This window comes from Schistocerca americana, chromosome 4, assembly GCF_021461395.2.
Source record: "Schistocerca americana isolate TAMUIC-IGC-003095 chromosome 4, iqSchAmer2.1, whole genome shotgun sequence".
NCBI lineage: Eukaryota > Metazoa > Arthropoda > Insecta > Orthoptera > Acrididae > Schistocerca > Schistocerca americana.
Genome location: NC_060122.1, coordinates 688324904 through 688350715, shown reverse-complemented (window position 1 = coordinate 688350715; position 25812 = coordinate 688324904). Strand labels below are relative to the sequence as shown.

Here is a 25812-nt window from a genome sequence, read left to right as displayed (position 1 = left end):
TTTTTTGAGCTATACACTGCTATTAAGCATTGGAATGCCGAGATGAGCATCTTGTACTGAAGTGCTTCGTCCCAGAAAATAGCTACGTGTGTAGCATTGCTTTAAAGAAAGTCTTATATTAACGTGCAAATATTTTAAGCAGAACGTAAAATAGCTACGACATATGAACTGACAGTTGTGATTCTCACGTACTCTTTCCGTCTCTTGTATGTTATTAACCACCCAGAAACAGACTGTACTGTTGTAACTTCTGTTTAAAGCCAGCTCTCAATGTATTCTGTGTTTTTCACAGTTATTTCTTTTTGTTCGTTTCTGGTAGAAATTATGTGGCTCAACTTCCGTACCGCGCTCGTCGTTCAAGGTTTTTAAGTTATGTTTATTTTTCAGTCGTCCCGAGAAAGGTATAGCCCGCACTCGGCTGGCAGCGTCGTGGAATGCTGCGAGTACAGACAGCTGGAAGAATGACGCGGCGCGGCTGTAGCGCCCGGTGCGGCAGTTGCGCTGCGCGCGGCTGTACCTCTCAGTCTGAATTATATATCCTACATATAAAATATATACAGCCTTTGTACAGCGCGTCTGTCCTAGGAATTATTCATGTTACTTATTTTTTATTTATTTATTCGTTTATTTACTTTATTTCGAGCGGTCATGCATTTATTCATTTCTCCCCGCCATATCCTTGCATTAATGTACAAGCTTCTTTCGTCCTCAGCCTTCGTCGTGCTGCTCCCACCGTCTGGTCCCCCGCAGGTCTCCTCCGACGTTACGTAAGAGTGCTCCGCGTTATGTTAGTGTCTTCTGCTTAAATATTGCTCTTGTCTCGAGACCCGCAGTTGGTTGATGTCCCCAGTGATGTTTTATGTAATAACTTCTGTCATTAAAGCGAACTTGCGTAACGCCGCCGCAAGTTGGCCGCCGTTAGTTGCGCAAATAAGTGATTTCCATCGCGAAACTCGGGAATAAACCCGGTTTGACTACGCAGCTCGCTTTTCGAGAGCTTCGCGTAAGAATTTGTATTTGGAGCCGGGTCGAGAGATTTCGTCGTAATTTCGCATATTATATTGTTATACGTGCGCCGCTTAATTGATTTCGAATTTCGGTTTTATGTTTGTGCGCCGCAGCGTAGCAGTTGTTACGTGCCCTGAGTATTGTTATTGTAGCAATATTATTATTTTAATGCGCGCCTGCGTGTGTGTGTGTGTTTGTGTGTGAGTGTGTGTGTATGTGCGCGCGCGCGCGCGCGCGTATGCGTGTTTAATGCAGGCCATTCGGCATGCCGCCCTCCGAACGCGGCAGTTTATGTTTAATTTCGGGAGCGCGCATTATATAGTAACGTGGGGCGCACCTCCCTTGCACACAGCTGTCAGCCACGTGCGAGGACACGCCGTCGGCTGTTCGTCGGCATTCCGCCCCTCGCCGCCAAAACATTGCACGCGAGTCCTTTTCCGACTGTGCTTCTTAGGGCAGGCGTAATTACGATATGTTATTCTGTGGCGCTTAGCAGCAAACTGCCGATTATTTTAGTCGACCAAGTATTCCCCCACCAGAGAGATGGTTCTGCCGCAAGCTGACAGCCTGATTACGCAAGTAGGACAAAGAAATTCAAAAACTGCAACCACAATTTCTTACCTACTCCAGCACTACACTCTGAACAATTTCCGGTTGTTGTAGTAGTTTACGTGGCTGCAACCGGGTATAAACATCAAAAATAGTCCGCTTGTTGTTGTTGATTGTCCTCGGCCGAATTTCCGTGAACTGTTAGAAATGTTTCTGGGCCGCAAACGGTTTACAGTTTCCAATATAGTCAGATGACTAATGTAGCTTGTCCGTGTAGGTATTCGATATTTGGAAGTAGCTGACTACAGTCGTTACGATGTCAGTGCGTACACTCCACCAGTGGCTCTCTTATTTCTCAGTCACCTCTACCTCTACATACACACTCCTCAAGTCACCGTACGGTGCATGGCGGAAGTTACCCTGTAACACTGCTAGTCATTTCCTTCATAGAGCAAGGGAAAAATGTCTGTCTATAAACCTCCATGGGAGCCATAATTTCTCTCACCTTATCCTCTTTCATCTGGCCTTACGCGAAGTGTTCGTTGGTTGTAGCAGAATCGTTCTGCAGTCAGTCTCAAATGCCGGCTCTCTAAATTTTCTCTACAGCGCTCCTCGAAATTAACGTCGCATTCCCTCCAGTGATTCCCATTTTCCGTAACACTTGCGTGCTGATCGAACACACCGGTAACAAATTTAGCAGCGCGCCTCTGAATTCCTTCGTTGTCTGACCTGGAGAGGATCGCAAACAATCAAGCAGTATTCAAGAAGGTGTTGTACCAGCGCTCATACGCCGTTTTCGCATTTCCTACTACCAACCAGACGTGCATATTCCATTTCATGTCGCTTTACAACGTTACGCATGAATATTTAATCGATGTGAATGTGTGAAGCAGTACACAACTAATGTCGTACTCGAACCTTGCAGGATTGTTTTTCTCGCTCATCTGCATTGACTTTTCCACATTTGGAGCAAGCCGCCATTTATCGCACCTTGCCGTACACCACAGCGTCATCAGCAGACAGCCGTAAATTGCTACTCACCCTATCCGTCACATGACGAACCGTAATTGTACCGCTTTCTGTGACAGAAATTGGTTAGAGTTCTCATTATTATTATTATTATGGCGAGTACATGGTACATTGCGGTGAAAAATTTGCACTCCTGCACTTGTATACATATTAGCGAAACAGAATTACGAGAACGTAATTTATTAATGACTGGAATCTACTGGAAGCGTTTATATCATGAGACTTGCAAATCATCTTCTCATGCTTTGTTTAATTTCAGGATTGTCATTGTCTTTTTATTGGAAGATACTACACAAACCTTCTCATTTTCCTAGCGAATTGCTCTGCGAACTTTTTTTTTTTACGAAACCTTTAATTATTTTTAATAACATCGTCTTCGTATATACGCTTTCTTGGATTCTTAGTGGTATCCCCGTGCTGTGATTCTTTCTGTTTAACAAACGGTAGTTTTCTGAAGTGTCTAACATTAAGATTTCTGCTGTACATGTCGCTTACATGGCAGACGTCGTCTTTTATTTATTCTTTTGAAGGGTTTGCGTCCGCAGCTCGTGGTCGTGCGGTAGCGTTCTCGCTTCCCACGCCCGGGTTCCCGGGTTCGATTCCCGGCGGGGTCAGGGATTTTCTCTGCCTCGTGATGACTGGGTGTTGTGTGATGTCCTTAGGTTAGTTAGGTTGAATTAGTTCTAAGTTCTAGGGGACTGATGACCATAGATGTTAAGTCCCATAGTGCTCAGGGCCATTTGAACCATTGAAGGGTTTGCAAGTGTTTCGTTTTTCATTTTTTCTCCGAACAATTCTTATTTTCAGATGCGTTTATTTTAGCCTGTATTCTTCACAACAATAAGAAGCTGTAGATTAGAAGTACTGTACGCGTAGTTGGAAAATTACTTCTCCTCCCCGGTACCAGAGTCCATCGTTGTACAAATTACGACGATTGGCGAAATTTGCACATGCAAAATTTGATCTGGTTTAGAAGCTGAGTCTTCACGAGAAATGGTTTTGACAGCTTTCATGCTTGAATGAGTGCTTGTCAAATGTAGAAGTGCTTGAGAAAATTTTTCGATAGATGTTCACAGTTTGTTTAATTGTCATAGGTGAATCTAAATCACACGGTGTTAAAGTTATCGATTCGTGAAGTGCAAGAGCTAAACTCACAGCGCTCGGCCCGTAGTCTACCGGCAACGCAGTACGCCGCGAGGCAGAGCGGCAAGCGGCATGTGCTGACACAGTCGCTTTGCTGCTGAGCGGAACGCATTCCTCGGCAGGCGCTGAGCAGGCGGTGCACCTCCCCCCGCCCCCCACCTCTCTCTCTCTCTCTCTTTTTCTCTCTCTCTCTCTGCGCTTACGCAACAGCTATTCTATTGTTAATATAAAATTTACATAACGTCTTTCGACAGCGGTAAGACGTAGCCGAGCGGAAGTTATAAATACGCATTTCGAAATAACAATAAGTCTCGACCTTTAATTATCCGCCCGCTCGTCTCGCTAACAATAGTGAGACTGGCCGCGGAGCCAGCAGTTTTGCCAAGCGCTCGTCCAAGTCGAAAGTTGTATTTTAATTTTCCGGCTTGTTTAACTGCGAAAATATATATTAGAGAGTTTCGCTCGGCTTGCGGGCTTGTTTTCTTTTTTGTCCGGCCGGCTGGCTGGCTGGCTCCCAGGCGCAGCCGCGGCCGCGTCCTCCTGCGGCTCGCCTCCGCCTCCTCTTGACCGCTCCCTCCTAAGCCTTCCGCCCCTGTGCGCCCCCGCCGCCCTTTGCAGCTTGTGTAAATAGTTGGCGGCGGGGTCGGCGGCGTCCCGCGGAGACTTGCGTTTGTCCAATACGACGACGCGTCGCGCGCAAAGTATTCCGCCGGGAGCCCGGCGTACCGCTGAAATATGTCGCGGGGCCTTTCTTCCTTTGACGTGGAGGCGTTTTTCGCGTCCGTGCTCCCGTGCCGAGTATTGTCTCTCTGCGGAAGGCACGCTACGGCGGCGCCGCCGCCGCTACTGACTGTCTTCCCCCGTTCACTCGCTTTGCGCTCCGCAACCCCCTCAGGGTCTCGCTGTTTTCCGGCAGCTCTTACAAACTCGAGACCCGCCCTCGCCTGAAACCTGTCTGTCCCATCCCCTCTCTAAGTCACCGTATCGCTAGAAACGTACAAGTTTTTAAAGACGATCTCGTACATCGGTATTACAGAAAACTGGCGCAGTTCGCTCTGTTAGCTCGCACACTGTAGTAATCGACAAGTAGGCTAACGGGAAATATCCTCCATAATGATTCTGGTGTATTAGATTCTATGGTTCAAATGGCTCTGAGCACTACGGGACTTACCATCTATGGTCATCAGTCCCCTAAAACTTAGAACTACTTAAACCTAACTAACCTAAGGACATCACACAACACCCAGTCATCACGAGGCAGAGAAAATCCCTGACCCCGCCGGGAATCGAACCCGGGAACCCGGGCGCGGGAATATTAGATTCTATAACAGCCGTGTGAGATTGCAATAAAAACCTAATCCTTTATGTAGTCAGAGTTTAAATTTTGCGTTTCGCCAGACCTTAGCCGAGTCTCGGTAAGTTTATAGAAACGGATTCATGTGATTTGACTAAAGAAATATTCGGCAGCTCACTTTAAATTACAAAATATAAGCATATGGAATATATTTTTTGTGCCGGCCGGTGTGGCCGTGCGGTTCTAGGCGCTTCGGTCTGGAACCGCGTGACCGCTACGGTCGCAGGTTCGAATCCTGCCTCGGGCATGGATGTGTGTGATGTACTTAGGTTAGTTAGGTTTAAGTAGTTCTAAGTTCTAGAGTACTGATGACCACAGATGTTAAGTCCCATAGTGCTCAGAGCCAATATATTTGTTGTATGAACGTACAGAGACTGACAGTGGACCCTCAATTTAAAAATAAATATGTATTGCACATAATTGGAGTAAAGATCCGCTATGATATGATTACACGATTTCCCAGTAATCATTGGAAATAGTTACATCCGTTAAACATCTCGGAGAGTGTTTACGGAGGAATTTAAAGGGGGACGACGACATAAAATTAATCGAAGGAATGGCAGATGGGCTCTCCAGTCTGGGGGCTAGATAGAATTCAGATAAGAATTAGAGAAGATGCGAGGAAGAGCAGCGCGGTTCTACGCAAATTTATTTACCAAACGCGAAACCGTCGTGGACTCCAGTTGCAATACGATCTGATTTGACGTTAAAATTCTAAGAGCATACGCTTCTCCCCCTGTGTATATTTCAGGAAAACAGATGAGCGTAAAAGTAGTGAGATTTGAGCTCACCCGGAGCGTTACGAACAATCGTCCTTCCTATGCATCATACCGAGCGAGATGGCGCAGTGGTTAGCACACTGGACTCGCATTCGGGAGGACGACGGTTCAATCCCGCGTCCGGCCATCTTGATTTAGGTTTTCCGTGATTTCCCAAAATCGCTCCAGGCAAATGCCGGGATGGTTCCTTTGAAAGGGCACGGCCGACTTCCTTCCCCGTCCTTCCCTAATCCGATGAGACCGATGACCTCGCTGTTTGGTCTCTTCCCCCAAACAACCCAACCCAACTTATGCCTCATTGGCGACTGGGACAGGGACGGGGAAAACTGACATTGGCCCAGGAAACAGCCTCCGTCACACGCCATAAGATGGCGTGCGGAGTACAGATATAGATGTAGACGCAGATGCAGATGGAGATATGCCGTGTTATAAACGTTGACGTCTCAGTTTTACCATTACATTCGTTTGACGGGATGTTAAAACGGCATACCTTTTTTCCGTTTACTTACTAAGGACGTAACCGTGTTTATCCAGCTCGAAATTACGGTGTGTTTGGTAACAGACTGTCAAATGAAGCACGTGAGTTCAGTACCCCTCACTGCCAAAGACTTTTCTCTGATGGGATTATCGGAAAGGTGTTCACTTGTCATTATGTGGATAAATAAGGGGCAGCTTGAAGAAGAAATGACGACCTCGCTAAGAAAAGCCGACATAAACAATCGGGATACCTCTCTTCCAGCCACGTGTATCTCCGTTTGATGTCCCCTGACGCCACAGTCGGAGTTCGACATCGTCTTTTGAAATCTTGTGGCCTCTTTTACGTGTTTCTTCTGTTCAGTTACTTAGTGTTGAAAACAAGTGAAGTATTGCAGAATTACGTACAAAAGAGAGTTTTCCTTTTCGGACACAGAATATGTTGTAATAGGTGTAAGACTCGCCTGCTCTTTTAGTGTCAAGGCTTAGTTATGCTTCACGTATTATGACTGCCAGCATCATGAACATATGAGCTCCAATATTCAGCCTATTTGTTTCCATGTCTAGTGGCACCAGACTGCTTCGACAGTTTTGTAATGTGAAATCAACTGCATCAGCAGCGGAGTTTGACATCATGATCTTCTCAGAATTGGTTTCTATTCCTCGCACGGAGGAGCGTGACGGCACAATATGAAGCCTTAGGCAGCCATACTGACTCAGGTACGTCCCTATCTCGTACACACTATGCGAGCCATTGTGCGGTGCAGGGGAAAATGATTGCCTATATGCCTCTCTTCTTGTAAAATCTGCTTCATACTTTGTTATCCTTACTGTGCTGACGCGAGATAAATATTACAATACGTGGAATTGTTAGACAGTCTGTGTCGCAAATGTTTGTTCTCTATGCTTTCGCAATAGCGTTTTGTGAAAGGATCGTCTTTCTGTCTCCAGCAATACCGGCGAAAGTTCGCAGAGCATTTCAGTAACACACAGTGTTTTGTGTGAATGATGCGGTGTTTTCCTTTGACAGTTGGCTGGGTCTTGGTTATATGGTCGTCCATCTGTCGTTGCTCCGTCTCTTACGACCCTAATAGTCATGAAACATACATCGTAAGAAAATACATTGATGAAAGAAGACTGGGTGAGTTTATGGATGAGTCCTATAATTCTCTTAAAAACAGCATGTTTTGTCAGAGGAACAGGTCTGCCGAAAACTAACCTGCATAATGAAAGAAAAACAATCGAAACGTTTTTAAGGCATTCAAACACGTCACGTACTCGTATCGTGTAATACTAATCACGGTTACTTCGAAGGCAATTGAATACTGTGTCAAATAAAAGCTTAACTTGTAAAGCAGTGTGTTTGCATAATTAGCCTTCGGGATGATAGATTATTTGATGTACCGCAGAGCGTAACCCATATTAAAGTGTGGAAGTGTAGCGCACTTGCTGCCCATACTGGGAGACTGATCGAATATTTGGAGTCACAGGTAGGCGTCGAAGCGATTCAGAGGAGTGCTCCTAGATTTCTTAGCTGTGGGTTAACTAAGTTCGTGAATTTTACGGAAATATTTCATGAGCTTAGCTGTGAATCCTTGGAGCCAAGAAGGCGATCTTTTTACGAAATGCTGCTGAAGAGCTGTAGAGAAAGAGCGCTTGCGACGGACCGCAATGCGATTCTACGCCTTCAGTGCTCGTAGCGCAAAGACTGCAAGGACAAAGTAAGAGAGATTAGGACTAGTACAGAAGCCTGCAGGCAATCATTTTCTCTTAGAAGGTGGTGCCCCACAGTTGTGTCCTACTTTTATTTCCAATAACGAATTATGGATTTTTTATTGACGCCATTGATTTTATATCGCCGTTTATGCTGTTGTAAATTTTTATGTCAGTTTTTGACGCCTTATTATGTGAAGCTTTTGTAAACATGTGCACCGGTTAGCACTATATTGACAGTTCAATTTCTGATACTTTTCTCGCGTTCTTTCGGTTAGCGTACAGGTGCCTGGTGATGGTCTGTGGACCGAAACTGGCAGTACAATAAAAAGAATTATCAGCAGCTCGTGGCGAAGAATAATGGTTTATTTTTTCAATAATTTTTCGCTCGCCACATATGCGAGTGAAACAGAGAAGGGGATAAATCAGCGGTGCTACAAAGTACCCTCCTTCATTTACTGGTGGGCCATCCCGACTCGCACTCGCACCCCTCATTCTTTCACTCGTCAGCGCAGTATCACGACGGCAGAATATTTAATTCGAACCTGTTGTTAGGCGGGAGGCTGGTGCGGAACACACGCACAGCGGAGCGCCTATAGACTTACGGCGCGGCACCCGCCTCGGCCCGCCCCTCCCCTCGCAGGCCGGTGTTTGCCTGGGCGCGGGCGTGCGCGCGGCGCCGCGTTGCCACGTGACCCGCCATGCCGCTCCGCGCCGGGACTCGAAGCGCGGGCCCCGCGTACGGCGGCGCTATTGATCGGCAGGCATCCTTGGTGCCCGGCCTAGTGCAGCCGCTGCCGCCTGGCTGCGCCCACGCCGAGCCGCGCTCCTAGGACGCCGCCGCTCGCCGCTCTCGGCACACGCCTCCTCGCCAGTATACCGCAGCCCCTCATTTTACGGCTTCCGAGCTTTCTTTTGGTCGTCGACGTCCAAGGAATAGCTTCGCTACATTGAATTCAGTACACGCTCGTTTGTTATTGTTGTTGCGCTCACAAGGATGTCTCGGCAGTATCAGAGTTGATAGCCATTATTTCAGTTTCTATCGCTGAAATAGCTTGTTCATGAATCTTGTACTATTATTTTTCCAGTGACAGTGCTGTTAGTAATCCCGTGATACGTAGCCATAAGCACGCGTACACAATGCGGTGTTTCCTAATAACTACTTATTTTACATTGAAATACACCAGAAACGACACGTGGAAGATTCCACGGCAAACTGTAAGTCCCCTTTCCAAACAGGATTTTTGGGGTAGGTTAGGGGTAGAAGGTCGCCGGAGTGGCGTCCAGTTGAAAGACTTGCACCTGGCAGCTGAGTGTCGCCCTTCATGTGCTCCCAGTAAATCCTAGTCATGCGATTAGTTTTATTTTTCGGGATAGCGCATTCTGCTATCTTCAAGTTAGTTCTACGCTCACCTGAAGCTGGCCAAAATATCGTGGCATGGTGCCTACATCATCCGGCTGCAATATTAAAGTCTCATGGAATACTCATTAAGCCGGGAAAACTTCAAAAAACACTCTTACGTTCTAGTTTTCGTATGGTTAAGACCGTGGCTAAGACCTATCTACTGGTTTCCCTAACTGACTCCAGGAGGTCACTGAACTGGTCACTAAGTGAGATGAAGTAATTATTAAGACATTGGTCTTCCATTTGGAGGTGGATAAGAGGCTGGAATCCGCATCCGGCAATCCACGTATGGGTCTTCCGCAGTTTACCTAAATCGCTAAAGTAAGAGACGGGGTGGTTCGGTTCCTTTGAAGATGACATGTCCGATTCCCAGTAGCAATCTGAGTTCCATACGTGTTGATTTCGTCTTCAACGTTTAATTTGTAAATTCCTTTGCTTTTCCTCTTGTATTCTGGAGGACCATTGTTCAAATGTTCAAAATGGGTGTGATATCTTACGGAACTTACCTGCTAAGGTCATCAGCCCCTAAGCTTACACACTAATTAACCTAAATTATCCTAAGGATAAACACACACACACCCATGCCCGAGGGAGGACTCGAACCTCCGCCGGGACCAGCCGCAGCTGTACGTCCTACTATCCTGTTACTGGTGTTGGTTTCTCTTAAGTAATAGTCGACGAATACGAGCGTGTTTTCTCGGAAAAGGTGACGACCCATTTCTTTCATATTTCGCCAGTCCAAGATTCTGCTTCCATTTGTAATAAAGTAGACGTCGACTGTATTTACTGTTGTTCCTTCACGGGTGTTGGGGTGCACTCAGCCTCGTGATGCCAACTGAGGAGCTACTCGACCGAATAGTAGCGGCTCCGGTCAAAGAAAACCATCGTAACGACCGGGAGTGCGGTGTGCTGACCACACGCCCCTCCTATCCGCATCCTCATCTGAGGATGACACGGCGGTCGGATGGTCCGGATGGGCCACTTGTGGCCTGAAGTCAGAGTGCGAGTGCTTCACGGGTGTTCCTGCAAAAACTCCGAGCTGGTATTCCGTCTCCAATGACGTTGAAAACGACGTGTGTTTCTCTTGTAACTCCCCTTTCTTACTGTGGTATCACCGCCAGACACCACACTTGCTAGGTGGTAGCCTTTAAATCGGCTGCGGTCCATTAGTATACACCGGACCCGCGTGTCGCCACTGTCAGTGATTGCAGACCGAGAGCCACCACACGGCAGGTCTAGAAAGACGTCCTAGCACTCGCCCCAGTTGTACAGCAGACTTTGCTAGCGATGATATACTGACAAATAGGCTCTCATTTGCCGAGACGATAGTTAGCATAGCCTTCAGCTACGTCATTCGCTACGACCTAGCAAGGCGCCATTACCAGTTTATATTGAGATTATAATTAATGTATCAACAAGAGCGATGTTCTCCAATTATGGATTAAAATTAAGTATTCCAGAAGCTATGTACTATTTTTGGCTACTATAATTCCTTGTCATTTTCCAGACGTCACGCCAGCCTGCGTGAGCTTAAACGCGTGCCTTTCGGCTTCCTCCAAACTCCGTGAATTGGCTCCTGCCAATTCACAACACTTACCACACCAGGTATAAACTAACTCATTTTCCTGCCACACAAGCCGTTTAATTTGTCTCTGAGTGAATCATGAGCTCATTCTGTCCTCCTTGTGGGAACTCAGTAACAATCTGGAACTATCCGACTCTTTTGCAGCGCTGTTCGAGAAAAAATCTTTCACCTGATCTATGGTCCATGTCTCGAAAACAATCACCCTTGGGCGACAATGAAAAGCATACCTCGCACACGGCTCTGTCGCTCCGTGTGCCTGTGAATGCGTGCCGCTTCATTGCAGCGCTATGTAGTCGTCCTCGTTCGTGAATGACAATAAACAGATTTGCTGCAGTAACAAGTTAAATGTCAGGACAACATCTCAGTGCTCCTAACGTCGTTATTTCCTACTCCACATGGGTACGAAAGTCAAATATCTAGAAAAAAGGGTAAACATGCTCGGGAAGTGCAGTTTTCATAATATGCATAAATTACAGGTGAAACGGAGAAACATGTCTGCAATAATATTAATACCTATTGCTGCGTAATTTAAAGTTCTTAAACATGACCATTCAATGTGATCATTAGAATTAGGTTTGACCAGATCAGGAAGCATTTCAAATTTAACTTTGTACGAGGCAACAACACGATCTGCGTTTTTCAGGGTGCGGAAAATGTTGGAGTGGGATCCCAGATTTTTAGGCTGCTGTAGGATGATTATAGAAGCTATGTTTCACCTATCTGTATCTTGCGCCTATAGTCCGCAAGCCACCTTACAGAGTGTGGCAGAGCTTACTGTATGTAAGATCACTCTCCCCCCTCCCCTTTCCCTTTCCTGTTTCAAACGCAAATGATTAGCTGGAAGAATGCTTGTTAACAAGCCTCCGCGAAGGCTCGAATCTCTCTCATTTTAACTCCATGACCTTTTCGCGTTATAAATGTAGGAGGAAGCAATAAATTGGTCGATTCTTCTAGGAACATATAGGAATGCATCCTTATTTTAAAGCCGGCCGCGGTGGCCTTGCGGTTCTAGGCGCTTCAGTCTGGAACCGCGTGACTGCTACGGTCGCAGGTTCGAATCCTGCCTCGGGCATGGATGTGTGTGATGTGCTTAGGTTAGTTAGGTTTAAGTAGTTCTAAGTTCTAGGGGACTGATGACCTCAGATGTTAAGTCCCATAGTGCTCAGAGCCATTTGAACCATTTGAACCTTATTTTAAATCCGAAATCGACGTGCTGGACCCCTGAGAGCAAAAAGGACTACGGCGGTATAAAGCCTCCAACGATGTCGTGAATTGTGAAGCTCAGAGGTGCTCCAATCAGCATGAAACTGGATGGCTGCTTTACTTTGCTCATTGCTTTTAGTTTTCTTGTATATCTTTCTGTCTTCGAAATCGGCGTCCGTGAAGTAGCCAGTAACTGGACAAAGACATTCCGATGTGGTAATCTAAAATTTCATAAAATTAGCTTAGCTGAGAGGTCCTGTGTCGCGTCGCACGTCAGCTTGCCACAGCCCAAGTGCCAATGCGGAAACTATTCTTGACTTAAATGCAGTGTCTTAACTGTAAGTTGGTCGATTTACAAGAATGTTGCGTGAAGCGGAGGAAGCAATCCCAGCCACAGGGTGAGGAGCCGTGAGGAGGGAATCAGTGCCGCCTGCCTCCTTCAGTGCAGTCTTGATGCAAATCACGCACGAAAGTAAAAATCGCTTAAATGTTATTTGTAATCTAAAGTGAAGTCGTCTTATGTATTGACGTGTTTAATAAAGATTCTAACTGTAAAAGCTCCGTCCATTTATCGTAAGGAAAGAAACAGTGCGAGATAGAGTGAAATACAAAACAGTATCACAGCAACCAACCAACCATGTTCCACACACAGCACTGTCAGCTTCGCAACGTTGGCCGCAGAGTCACAAATATGTTAACCGGCCGAAGCCTCCTAACATCAACCGATTCGTGTTTAGGGAGCCATTTGCCCACCTGTATGTAACGTAAAGAACGCGCTGATTGCACATGGCGCACCACGGTGCTTCCAGGAGATGTGATTTCACTGTCGTTACACTGCCAAACAAAGTTGCTGCGTGTATCTTTCAAATGTAAACGGTTTCCTGCTACTGGATTGGCAAGGATATATTTCAAACAATTGCTGGCAGCACATGTTGTTGACTATGCTGTGATCACATTCCGGAAGGCAATATACTCGGCCCAGTAGGTCCGAAAATGGGGTTAAGATTGCATGGAAAATCATGAGCTTCGTGTTATGAAGCAGAATGTACAAAATGAACCACTGACTGCTTGAACCGAGGACCTGGAGGTCACTACTACCAGTTCGTATTGCATTCGGATCAAGTACGAGTGTACTCGGCGTTGTTACTAAACTCATAAATATAACGGCGGCGAGAGGACTTAACTGAAAATGCACGATTGTGTTTCTTCATTGTTTTTCCATAATTAACAGCGAATATTTGAAACTCAAGTATTCGTTATATCTGTGTGGATGCGTTTAGTTCTCTATGCCACACTGGCATTGCTATTGCGTCCTCACGCCCCATCCGCAGTCGTGGGGGTGACGTCGTCCCTTTCGTAGATTCTGTGAGCAATCCATTAGAAGTTTTGAAACCTCTCGTATATGTACCTTTTGTACGTGTATGCAGGACTCGGTCTTGAGGATATTTTATCCGTGAAGACTTAAATCACGTTTTTGACTGTTAACGACGTACACCAAGCGATAACCACTGACTGTTAACGACGTACACCAAGCGATAACCACTCTACTTGTCAACTGTTTGACCATTTGCAGTTCTGGGGACTGGATTGCGTCGTAAAGCGCGTCTGTTCAGGAATCTGTGTCTTGATAACCAAGACTTTGTCATTTATTTTTCTGTTCTTCCCCCATGTCGTCCTATACACTTCCTTTAAAGATCGCTATTACACCATTCGCTTCGAAACAATCGTGTGCCGTTTCTCACGACAGGAGAGCGGTAAAGTATCACAGCATTGTTCCATTCTTAAAACTATCCAGCGCTGCGCGTCGCGATTTCCGTTTGCGCCATTCTGGTTCACAAGGTTATGTGAAACTGATATTAATCAGTGAAAGATGTCCTCGTTCATATTGTATTTCTACGAATGTACAGAAGGTAACACGGGGGTGAAGGTCACGAATCCGCCGCGGGCGCAGATTGCGCGTCTGCGTTGTGTTGGAAAGTGTGTACTTGGTCTAGAAAGAGAGGGGCGCCTCTAATGCTAGTTACTTCTCTGTTCTGTTCGGTGAGTCTTCACGCTACACACCATGCAGCTGTAGGACACTTTTATTTATATTTTGCGCTGGTCTGCATCTAGGGATTGAAAATCTGCGACTTTCGACAGAATGACTGAAGGACAGAAAGCATAAATTCCGTAGAGTAACTAAGGGAAAGAGGTGTTTCGTTGTTCAGGTAGCAGGAGTAATGGAATCTAGCACTGTACCAAAATACATTTGCGCAGCATCAGATAGGAGAAAATCAGAAGACGCCTGCGCAGACCGCAGAAGGTGATTTAGTGAAATGTGTGCGAGGAGACTACGTCGTGTGGAAAAATTTTTATGCTATTGTGCACGACACGAAAGACGCGAGGAATTGCGACACGAACGATGGATCTGCAAAAGCAGAACGTAACGTGAGTAAAAGTTTTCTATTTTACGACGCCAGGAAACCTTGCTGTTGACAGGTACGGACATTTTGCTGAGTTAGAAGAGTGTGCGGGTGCAGAATTATTGGCAAGGTGTGTGGCTGCGTCAGCATGGCGCCCGGTGTTTCAGGAGTTCGTTATCGGCAAGTGACGTCGGCATAGGTCGTGTGCTATCTTCCTGGCCGTGCTAGATCCATCTCTATGCTCTCATATTAGTTTTGCTGCAGTTCACTCTAGTACGTTCCTCAGCGTGTAAATCATTTGGATTGCCTGGTGCTTACCGTACAAATGTTTAATAGGAAAGCTTTTGTTTTAAGGAAGCACTTTCGGGTAATCTTCTCAGGAAAAAAAAAAAAAAAACTACTAGACAGAAGTAAAACAACACACACACGGCGAAATCATGGGGTAATGATTCTCATTAGATAGGTATCCATCGTTTCTTTTTTTGTTTTTAAATTTTTCAATTATGTTCGCTGTCAGGAATGCTCGGTACAGACTCATAGATAGCGATAGCTTGGGAGTTTTAAAGTTGAATATAATTACTGCTGCATGCGAAGTACTATACACAACAAACGAGGTTCAAGTGTATTGTTAAGGAAACTTGGATTTTTGTCCTGGGTTCTTTGGTGTTGGACTGTAGGCAGTGATTCATTCCTGACGGATCTCTGCTGTTAGAAGCATTACGGCTTGATAGTGAAATAGATCATGGAGTCGCATGCGAGCGAAGTGAGGTTCAAATCTGTCGGACTGTTCCGAATAGGTTTTCAGTGATGACGAGTATTATCAGGTGATTCCATAAATCGCCCACATCACATTAGTTCGGTAGTCTTTCTCAACAGTGAGTTAATCTTTGTCTCAACATTACCACTGTGTACCAAGAACGTTAGATTCTAAATTTACATATTTAAGAAGCGCAAAAAAGTCTATTCCCACATACTTTAATCTGTACCAATTTCAGTCTGCAAGGGACATTCATTTTCTTGGATTTCAGAAATTTTCATTGTTTGCACATAATATTCAGAGTTGTCATTTCCTTTGAGCTGCACCTGCTACTTTTGTCACAGATTTTCGAATCCACACAGAAACTGACAGTTTGGATACTCTGAGGTGTAGTCAGGAAGTTCTAATTATCGTCCTGAAAATTGATTGTGTGTCCTGATACTGGAATCCCCTTGCCGCAATACTGTAGCAAGTCACCGGAGGGACGAAAAATTTGACGTATCCAGCAACTGATATACTGTGGCGCGGCAATTATTTTCCTGCAGTAGCAGATATGTTGCAGCTGTATCAGGCCAATCCAGATGATTTCTGTAGGGGGTCTGGATTTACCTAACACGGATGCAACATATCTGCTGCCGCCGAATACAAATTAGCGCACGATACTCCCCTTTGGGCTGCGACATTACGTTTTGGCTCCTCTAGCGACGTGCTCGGCTGTAGTACCGCGTGGATTTCAATGTGTACCTGAAGTGCAGACATGTACCCTACCTGCAACCAAAGAAAAAATTAATTACGTAACTTTATTTTTTCGTGGTGATACTTAAAACTTGATGAGTGCGCCTCGTTTAGGCACTAGCTGTTATGGTGAAAATCGTTTGCCTTCGTGAACGGAGCTCTGGCAGTGGGTGCGGCGTGCAGCTGTCGACTGCGAGAAAAATGTGTCGCGCCTGTGGAGCAGCCGCAGCTGCCCCGGAAAGGACAGCGCGGCGCGGCGGGCTGCGCGCTGTCGGCGCCGTTCGCGCCAAGGACACGGCCGCTCGTACAATAGGAATAAAGCACGGCGCATTGCGTTCCGCTTCCCACATACAACTAACGGCGGATAATAATAGTTATAGTAAAAAATAATAATAAAGGGCCGCGCTGGCTGCGTGCCGCGCGCGCCGCAGCGCCGCGCCCGTCCGCGCCGGCTAACTATAACAATAAACATAAAAATGAAAAGATATAATAACTATAAACATAACAATAGTCGTAACAGGAAAGGACGGTCTGTAATGGCATTCCCCCTCCCACGCCGCGACGGAGCGCAGTCCGCCCCTCCTCCCCTCCCTGTTCTCCTCTGCCGCTTCTCCCTCCCCCATCTCCTTCCCACCCCTCCCCCGGATGCTTAGTTGTCTGTCCGTCTCCTCCAGACGGTGTGGGCAAGAGACTCGGAGATACCTTTTGTGCCAGCCGTGGTGAACCCTTGTAATGCTCGCTCTAGTTGCTACTGCATGCGGCGTGTGCCTGTTTCTAGTCGAATATTGTTTCTTGCGGATAGTAGCAGGGCTATGCCCGCATCTCCTTCCGCCATTAGGTTCGATTTCGCAAGTTTACGCACTAACCCTGACACCACTTTAGGAATAACTGAACATTTCCTTAACACTATTTCACGTCGCTAAATAATAAGAATCAGCTTGTTACAAAAACTGTATTCACTCGTTTTGGGCATGGCCCGGCGTCAGAATATCTGAAACAAACTTGATGAAAAGTATGGTGTGCAGAGGTAACGACTGGCATTGAGTACCGAAGTTAGTTGAGCTACCATTTGCCACGATTCGTTTATCAGGTTGGCCATGGAAACGTATCAAAAGCATTTACAACAAGTTGATTCCTGTTATTTGGCTATGTGAAGCACTGTCGAGGGCGTGCTCAGTTAATATCACTTGATAACCCATTTGGTCCTTTCTTAGAGTAAGTTAAAAATGCTGTTTACTAAATCCTTATATGGAATGGCAGTCGAGTCCAAGGTAACTTGCTTTTATCGCTGTGTTAGCTATATACGAAAGTTATTCTGAAAACTTTAACAAGAACGTGGATCTAGCACATTGTGACATCTGCAGCATACGCCATTGGATCATGCAGCGTGTGTAATTTTACCTTTGCCGCCTTAACAACGGCAGCTATCTTTGAGATCTTACAAGCAGGTAGTGTCCGATTAATTTGAATTCTGTTAACCCTACGGTGGTTCAAAATGGTTCAAATGGCTCTGAGCACTATGGAACTTAACATCTCAGGTCATCAGTCCCCTAGAACTTAGAACTACTTCAACTTAACTAACCTAAGGACATCACACACATCCATGCCCGAGGCAGGATTCGAACCTGCGACCGTAGCGGTTGCGCGGCCCCAGATTGAAGGGCCTAGAACCGCTCGGGCACAGTGGCCGGCCACTACGGTGGTGGAACAGCGTTCGAGGTCTGTCAACAGTTGGCGTGGTATCTTTAATTTCTGGAAGTTAATTTCGATGCGTGGTAATTATATGCCCACGTTTAGTTAACAGTAACTAGTTTTACCGCAGATGAAGTGGTAGTCATGCATTTCCCAATGCATCGAAGGCATAAAGAGCAAAAAATGCGAACAGAACAATTATGTGTACTTTCTTCGGTGTAACTAAACGATTCACCACAATCAAAGAGACACAGCAGTACCATGGTAATATTAGACAGAACATATCTTCATATAATTTTGAAGAAATCCAGAAACTGCCGAAGTTAGTTGCTCGAGAGATACTGTTACAGGCAGTAACCTAGAACCCTGTCACTACAGAAGTACCATACAGCTCAGAACTCTATCCAACGTTATCTGTCTCTTTTTTTTCCATACCAAAAAGAAAACCTTTTTTGCACAGAATAGCACAGATATTTTACAATGTTTCGTTTGGCTGTATTTTTGAATAACACTGGCACGACTTGTGGGTGTAGCAACAACGAAGTGCCAGCGTAGTTGCCGTCGCCTATGACAGAACGATAATCGCTGCAACTTCGTAGTTCCTCATGTTACTGAGGAGGAACATAAACTCAGACATACTGTGTACCGCATCTACGAGTTCATCATGTACAGCTGCCTTGAATTTCTCCTTCCACTGTTCTTACAACGATCGTTCACACTGCATTCGCTATTTGACCGTCAAAAGTCTCCTTTTCTCGTTAATATCCACACGAAAGCGCTATTTTAGAATCTGTACGGTTACCGTCTTCATTCTTTAGACGCCATGTTACTCTTAGACACAGCACGCAAAAATTAAGTTGAAAGTTTACTCTGATGCACTGGATAACAACCGTTGACACTTTGTGTCTGGAGGACATGACTTGGACTACACTTTCGCATTAACAATTATTGGGGTTCTACCACAATTAAACTTCTCAAACTCAGACGAATTAGGACTTCTGCGAAGATACGAGGGTGAGTCCATAAATAAGTCGCAAGCGTCAAAATACCGCATATCGTTTACAATTTCGCGGCTAAGCGTGTCTGGGAGGCGGCGGCACACGCAGCGTGGAAGGTAGCCGATACTCAGTATGTCACGGGCAATACTTAATGATCTGTAGATTATAATCTTACCCTCCCACACATCACCATTAAATTTCTCTTAGTCTCTTCATTATTTTCAAAAGCTTCGAGAGGCGTAGGATATAAAAAAGAGAAAGTCTTTACTTATCTTCATTTTCTCTTCTTGTTGTTGGCTCCAAGTCTTGCGGCTGAAATTTTGATTTAACGTTGTGGGTTCTTGATGACTAAATAACTGAGGATGATTTGCCTGTATATTTCTTGAATTTTATTCTTTATCACGTTATTAAATATCACTCTGTTTTTACAATTTCCGCTTAATATTCCAGATTACATTGTTAGTGTCGAGCATATAAATACGTCTGTCTCCAGCAGAGGCATGCCCACTATTAACAACATTCTGCGGTACTTACAATATTCCAAAGAGTTTAGAAAGCAAAAGAGTTTACAAACTTTCTTGACAAAAGAAGAATCTTCGCTAAAATATTTCAGTATTTTGTAAATGGATCCAGAAATAAGTTTAATAATTAGCATTAGATTGTGCACTTAATAATATGAATTTTAAGTATGCCAGATATTTTAGTAATTTCAAATATTTTTAAAAGAAGAATAATTTTAACCGGACATACAGAGTGCAAGAAATTTATTTCTTTTTCTACATTTTAGTCTGAAACATGACACATCGTATACAAAATCATATGAAGTTCATTCAGTTAAACAGCTGATACAATGCTCACCTATACAAGAATCAGTAGTATAAATGGTATCGGTTATTTCTATAAAAAAGAGGTAATGTTAAAGGAGGGTATCCCATTACAAGGTGTGCTGTGAGTGTTTATCCGACTAGAACAAATCGATTTTTGTTAGCCGAGGGCCTGTCTGCAGGGCACGTCCAGAACGAAATTCGCCCCATATTTGCAACTGGATACAGGAATTCAGCAAAGCTAGCTAGGAGTTCCTGGCAGCCCTGGTTATCCCCGTCGAGGGGTATTTCGCTACCCCCAGGACGCGTCGGCCTTATGAGTTGCAGCACTTCAAGGAACCAAATAAACTTGTTACATGACGAGAGTCGCTCATTAGATGCGAACGCTGCCGCAAGAATTCTCTGCAGCACGCTTTTAACGCCTTGTCGAACGATGGGATAAGTGTTAAAGTGTACAGGGGGAGTATGCTGAAAAAGAAAATAAATTTCAAGATGGGAGCACGCGTTTCTGGGTCTCTATCGTCCGGCCGGGGTAGTCGAGCGGTTCTAGGCGCTACAGTCTGGAACCGCGCGACCGCTACGGTCGCAGGTTCGAATCCTGCCTCGGGGATGTATGTGTGTGATGTCCTTAGGTTAGTTAGGTTTAAGTAGTGCCAAGTTCTAGGGGACTGATGACCACAGAAGTTAAGTCCCATAGTGCTAATAGCCATTTGAACCATTTGTCTCTATCGCAGTTTCCGACTTATTTATTGACTCACCCTCGTATGTACGGCGAAGCAGTCCTCGCTAGGATTTTCCTTCGCATAATCGAGAAAAGTCAACCGTGAAAGAAATAATATCTGTAAAAGGATTCAAGTTCACTGTTTCTCTGTGTATTTACAGATGCAGTTTTATTAGATAAAAGTTTAATTATAGTTTGAAATTGACGTTTAATACCACTGGTCACACACACACACACACACACACACACACAGCTAAAGCGAATAGTGGACGACAATCGTTCCTACACGTAGCACGTTTGTCGGCGTTACTATACTTTCATTTTTGGTTCATTTGCAATAATCGTAATGAGTCCAGACATCGGCTCACATTTTTATCGCCCTCTGCCGTCACGCGTATCGAGTGCTGGGGGTGACCATTTTTATGACATTCGTGCACTCGCGACAGATGAGAGGGAGATAACGAGTTGTGGCTGTATCACGTTGCGGCGCTTACTGCGTGGTTTTGTAACGGGGCAGCCTGCAGCCGAGGTGTCGCTCGCCTTGTAGCGGGCCACGGTTCCCAGCTGTTCACCTGTCGCAGCCGTGCAATTGTCCTTCCTTAGCCCCGATTCGAAAGCTACCACAAATGAACCTTCATTATACTTTTGTGTATTTCCGTAATCAATTGGTACCGTGGCCCAACAAACACGACCAGGCCATGTGAGTTGCAATTGCTTCGCTTATACTCGTGGTAGCATTTGTTGGATGTTTCCAGAAGAGATGTAAATTAAGAGCTGGAAATGTGGACCGTTCTGAAGGGAAAAGATCATGTAAATTAGCAACTCTTTCCGCAATACAGCTGTTCAGAGCTGAAGAACGAAATAGTGGTGGCATACGTGTAGCAAAAATGAGACTAGCCGTAAACTTAACTTCAAAATTGAGTACCACATAGTGAGCGAAGTGAAGGAATTCTGTTATCTTGGAAGCAAAATAGTGCGCGAAGGACGAAGAAAGACGAGGAAATAAGCATAGGTATTTAGCGGAAATTATATGAGAATGCACATCTGGAACATAGCATTGTATGGAAGCGAATCACAGACTGTGGCAAATCCGGAAAAGCAGAGATGAAAGCTCTTGGATGTAGTGTTACAGAAGATTGCCGAAATCAAGGGAATTTAAAGGTAAGAAATGATGCCTTCCACAGAAGCGGCGAGGAAAGGAATGTGTTGTGAAAACTTTGACTTGAAGAAGAGACAGGATGGTAGGACGTATTTTAAGAGATCATGGAGTCTTCCTTGGCACTAGAAGGAGCCGGAAAAGGCAAAAACTTTAGGTGAAAACAAAGATTTTAATATATCCAACGAACAATCGCTAATCTGAGATGAAGTTGGCACTGAGGAGAAGTTGGGGCGAATCGCATTAAACCATTAAACCAAACTGATAATAAAAAATTATAAAATAAATAGTGGTTCTGTTTTGGCTTGCTTTCTGATAAAATTAGCTGCGCTATTCGTTCATGTGCATCATGCTGAATATTAGTTGCTGACCAGCCGCGCGGTCTGAGGCGTCTTGTCACAGTCCGCGCGGCTGCCCCCGTCGGAGGTTCGAGTCCTCCCTAGGGCATGGGTGTGTGTGTCATGCTTAGCGTAAGTTAGTTGAGTTAGGTTAAGTAGTGTGTAAGCTTAGGGACCGATAACCTCAGCAGTTTGGTCCCATAAGCCCTTACCACAAATTTCCAAATTTGTTGCTGACCAGAAAGTGGAAAACTTCTTTTGTACAGAATATGTTACTCTCGGAAGAAACACAAAAGTTTATGTTGAATAGCTGTGGGCATCCAAACATGTTATGATCACGACGTTAACTCAAACAATACTTGTTCTCTTGTGTCAGGCTCGACTGGAATATTCAGGACTGGTATGCTGCATCCTCTCCACTGTCCGTAGGGTGGCTTCCTAACTGCAGATGCAGGTGTGGCTGAAGAATGTTGCTCAGAATATGTTACAAGGGTAAATCAGGAAGGAGAAACAACTAATACACCAAGGAAGTGAAGAAAAGGAACTGTCAATGAAGAAAGTTAAAGCGAATCGTTTGGAAGATGAAGAGGTTAGATGACTTCAGCGTAATGGGTAATGGCAAACCTGAGGATTAACACGTTCAGACGAGACCACACCGATCGTTATGTTGTCAGTAGTCTGAGACCTTAACACTAATAACTGACTCAAGAATCCGGTCTCTTCACCGTGTTACTGCGCTCGCACACGCCCGGCTCAGAAGCCACGCCTCTGGTCGGCAGTGTCGTAGCACAATTCGGAAGCGCGCAATCCACCGCAGCGATGATCCGCGTCGCCGATCAAGTCTTCATTAGCTCCGGCACGGAAGCTCCGGCGCTCCACGGCATCGACGAAGGACAGACGCGACGCGCAGGTCGGCAGCCCGCTAAACAAGCGGACACGCGATACGAGGATCTGTGTCCCCGCCGTAACGGCAGCGCTGTGGCAATAGTCGTAACCGTTACCGCGGGCCGGGGGCCGCATTCACATAACTTGGTGACGCCGAGCAGCCGCTAAGGCGGCCGGGCCGGGCCACGCACGCAATGCCACACCACACCAAAACCGACGTGATTGGGCGCGCCGGCGCCGTAATTGCTGGCGCCAGCTAAGTCTCGCCTCTCACTACACGCGAACTCTCTCTCCACGCTATATGTTCCTTCCCAGCCGTCTGGCTTAAGATTCACGCCGACAGCTTTGCACCTGCAAACAAGGCTGATCTCTCGGTCTACGAGCATTTGAAAAGTGCCTGAAACTGATCGTTATTCCTCACGAATGCGTTTCAGTAGCACACATATCCTGTTCTATTTTCTTCTTTCCGTGAAAAAAGAAAAGAACTATTTTTTGTCTCCAAACAGCGTCAGTAAAGCCAACTACGACAACGTGCTGCGTTTCCGTAGCTGTTGCCTGGCGGGAAGGCTTTGCTGGCCACATTATCAGTCTTGCTGCGATTGCTTCACTTTGCTGCGGTCTCTTCTTCGATGCCGAGATGGGCGGCGTTGTGGTTATGGCACTGGAATCGCATTCGAGAGAACGTCGGTTCCAATCTTCGTTCGGCCATTGAGATTTAGGTTTGATTACATCCATCAAGGCAAATACAGGGGGGACCTATGGTAGGAAAAAAGGACACGGCCTCTTTCCATGCACATTATTTCGCTAATCAGAGCTTTTCTCCGTCTCTGATAACCCGAATGGTCTTCCTATCTTTATTCTTTGACGATTGCTGCCGTATGGAGCCATGCAAGTGTGTTGCATACTTTCGAAACTTCTTCACTACTATTGGTTCCCTGGAGCGTTAGGCAGAAACTTAACGGATAAGTTGGACGGCACGGCTGTAGCCCATTTAAGCAAAGGGTTTGCCTGGTCGTAATTGTAACGCTCTTTTTCGTCTTAAGCGGCAAATACACAGATTTAGTCATATCTCTGGGCAGTTCGCGTTATTCTATCCTTATGTACAGTAAAGGAGCAAAGATAACCTCATTGTATTAAAACTGAAATAGTTCTAAAATGCCACGTTCTCGTTCCACCAACAAACTAGGCTGGGTCAGACCCTCGGATAAATTTCACTCTCTCACATGGGCGATTTGTTGAGGTGAGTGCTAGCAGCTTTATCCCGAATAGCGGATGCATTAAACGTTGCTGGGCGAATGAGAATCTCATAAATTTGCCATCATCAGTAAAATCGATGGCATTGGTCAGGATCTACCGACGACTGGAGTGAGCTTAAGCATTCAGTTGCTCTTCTTCTGACCCGCTGATGCTTCGCATTGAGTTTTTCGCACGCACGGCATCGCGCCAAGGTATTTACTTGTTTGCTACATACCACTGAATTTTGTTTGTGTTCAAAAGAAAGAAACGAAAATTATTTATCTCCAAACTTCAGTACATATTCCGGAAAAATATAACGGAAAATGTAAGATCGCTGTGCAATCTACAGGAACTTTGACTGTCAGAAAACAAATCTTACAACTTACTGTTATGACAGCATGTTTCCTCTCGAGAATGAATTCAGTTACATACAAGATATACATCACTGAACAGAGAGAGACTGGTTCCAAGTCGTACATTTCCGCCCACGCAGCTACGGTGGGCTGCAGACCAAGAACAGTTGTTGAGAATAACGATTACTAATCGTTCTATTTAGAAATTTCATACACTTGTAAAATAGTCCTTGTCGAAACATTAGAGTGAACTTTCTGAGAAACTTGGTTAGCTGAATACCATCTGCGTTAACTTCTCGTTCTTCTTCTTGACTGTGGTAAGCCTTCTTAAAATAGACGTACTGAATACTGTAGTTAACCTTCGCACAACAACGCTGCGTTGAGAAGTGGTCACATATTTTTGCCATGTCGATAGTACTTTCAGCTTGATTTCCAATAAAATTATAAACTATCGATGAACCAAACCAAACCATTAAAAGTCGCTATTAATTCATTACGCCCTTCGTTTCTTAAGAACCTGACTTTTTCAGAAAAAAATGGCACAGTTAGTTCATTACCTTAGCTTTACTGGTTTTCACATTCGATTAACGTTTGCGCAAAAACGATCTGATAACTCAGCAGCACGACTGTCAAGAGTTTTGAATGGGGAGCATACTAGTCGATCATGAAAAAAATATCTCGTCTGTCAAGTTTTAATCGCTTCAGTGTAAATTTGTCTTAAATTTAAGGTATCGTATGAGACGTCTGCCGATATTATATCTTTTGGAAGCCTTCTGTCACTGAGAGTAATCTTTAAAACAATACCCGACTGAAAATAAAGATAACCTTTATTCTTTTCATAACCGCCAGGGTTTCTGGCCAAAGACCGCGTATTATTATGGACCTCCCTATCATCAGAAAAAGATATTTTGCCTGGATTTCTCGTTCCGAACTAGGAAGATGCCAGAATTTCGTCCTTAGCACGATCTTGCGTACGAAGTTTCCGCTGGTCTGGAAGGGTGCCTAATCCAAGCCAGGACAGAGCGATCAAACGTTAACGGAAGTGCAGCATCGTACCCATAGCTATACCTGCTCATAAAGCAGTAGGGATTAGTTGTTTTTTTGGGTCAATCTTTGGGCTTATTTGTCATTTTTATGAAGTCGATCTTCGGTCACCACAGTGCTTCCTGCACGCAGTGCGTCTTCGCCCATTTCATACATTTTTGTTAATGATCTCATTCTCTGCAGCGTCTCACTCAGATACGTTCTGAAAAAAAATCTCAGAAAGATATTACAAACTGCAGGCCGAACCGAGGAATTTGCTCGACGGAATTGTCAAATGCTTCAAATGGCTCTGAGCACTATGCGAGCCGGCCGCGGTGGTCTCGCGGTTAAGGCGCTCAGTCCGGAACCGCGCGGCTGCTACGATCGCAGGTTCGAATCCTGCCTCGGGCATGGATGTGTGTGATGTCCTTAGGCTAGTTAGGTTTAAGT

General features: G+C 45.2%; 1 protein-coding gene across 1 annotated transcript in view; it reads left to right on the top strand.

Moving 5' to 3' along the window:
* LOC124614075 (protein bric-a-brac 1-like) overlaps positions 1 to 25812 on the top strand; it is an 843081-nt gene that overhangs the window by 576838 nt on the left and 240431 nt on the right. The gene's annotated exons all lie outside the window — the stretch shown is intronic.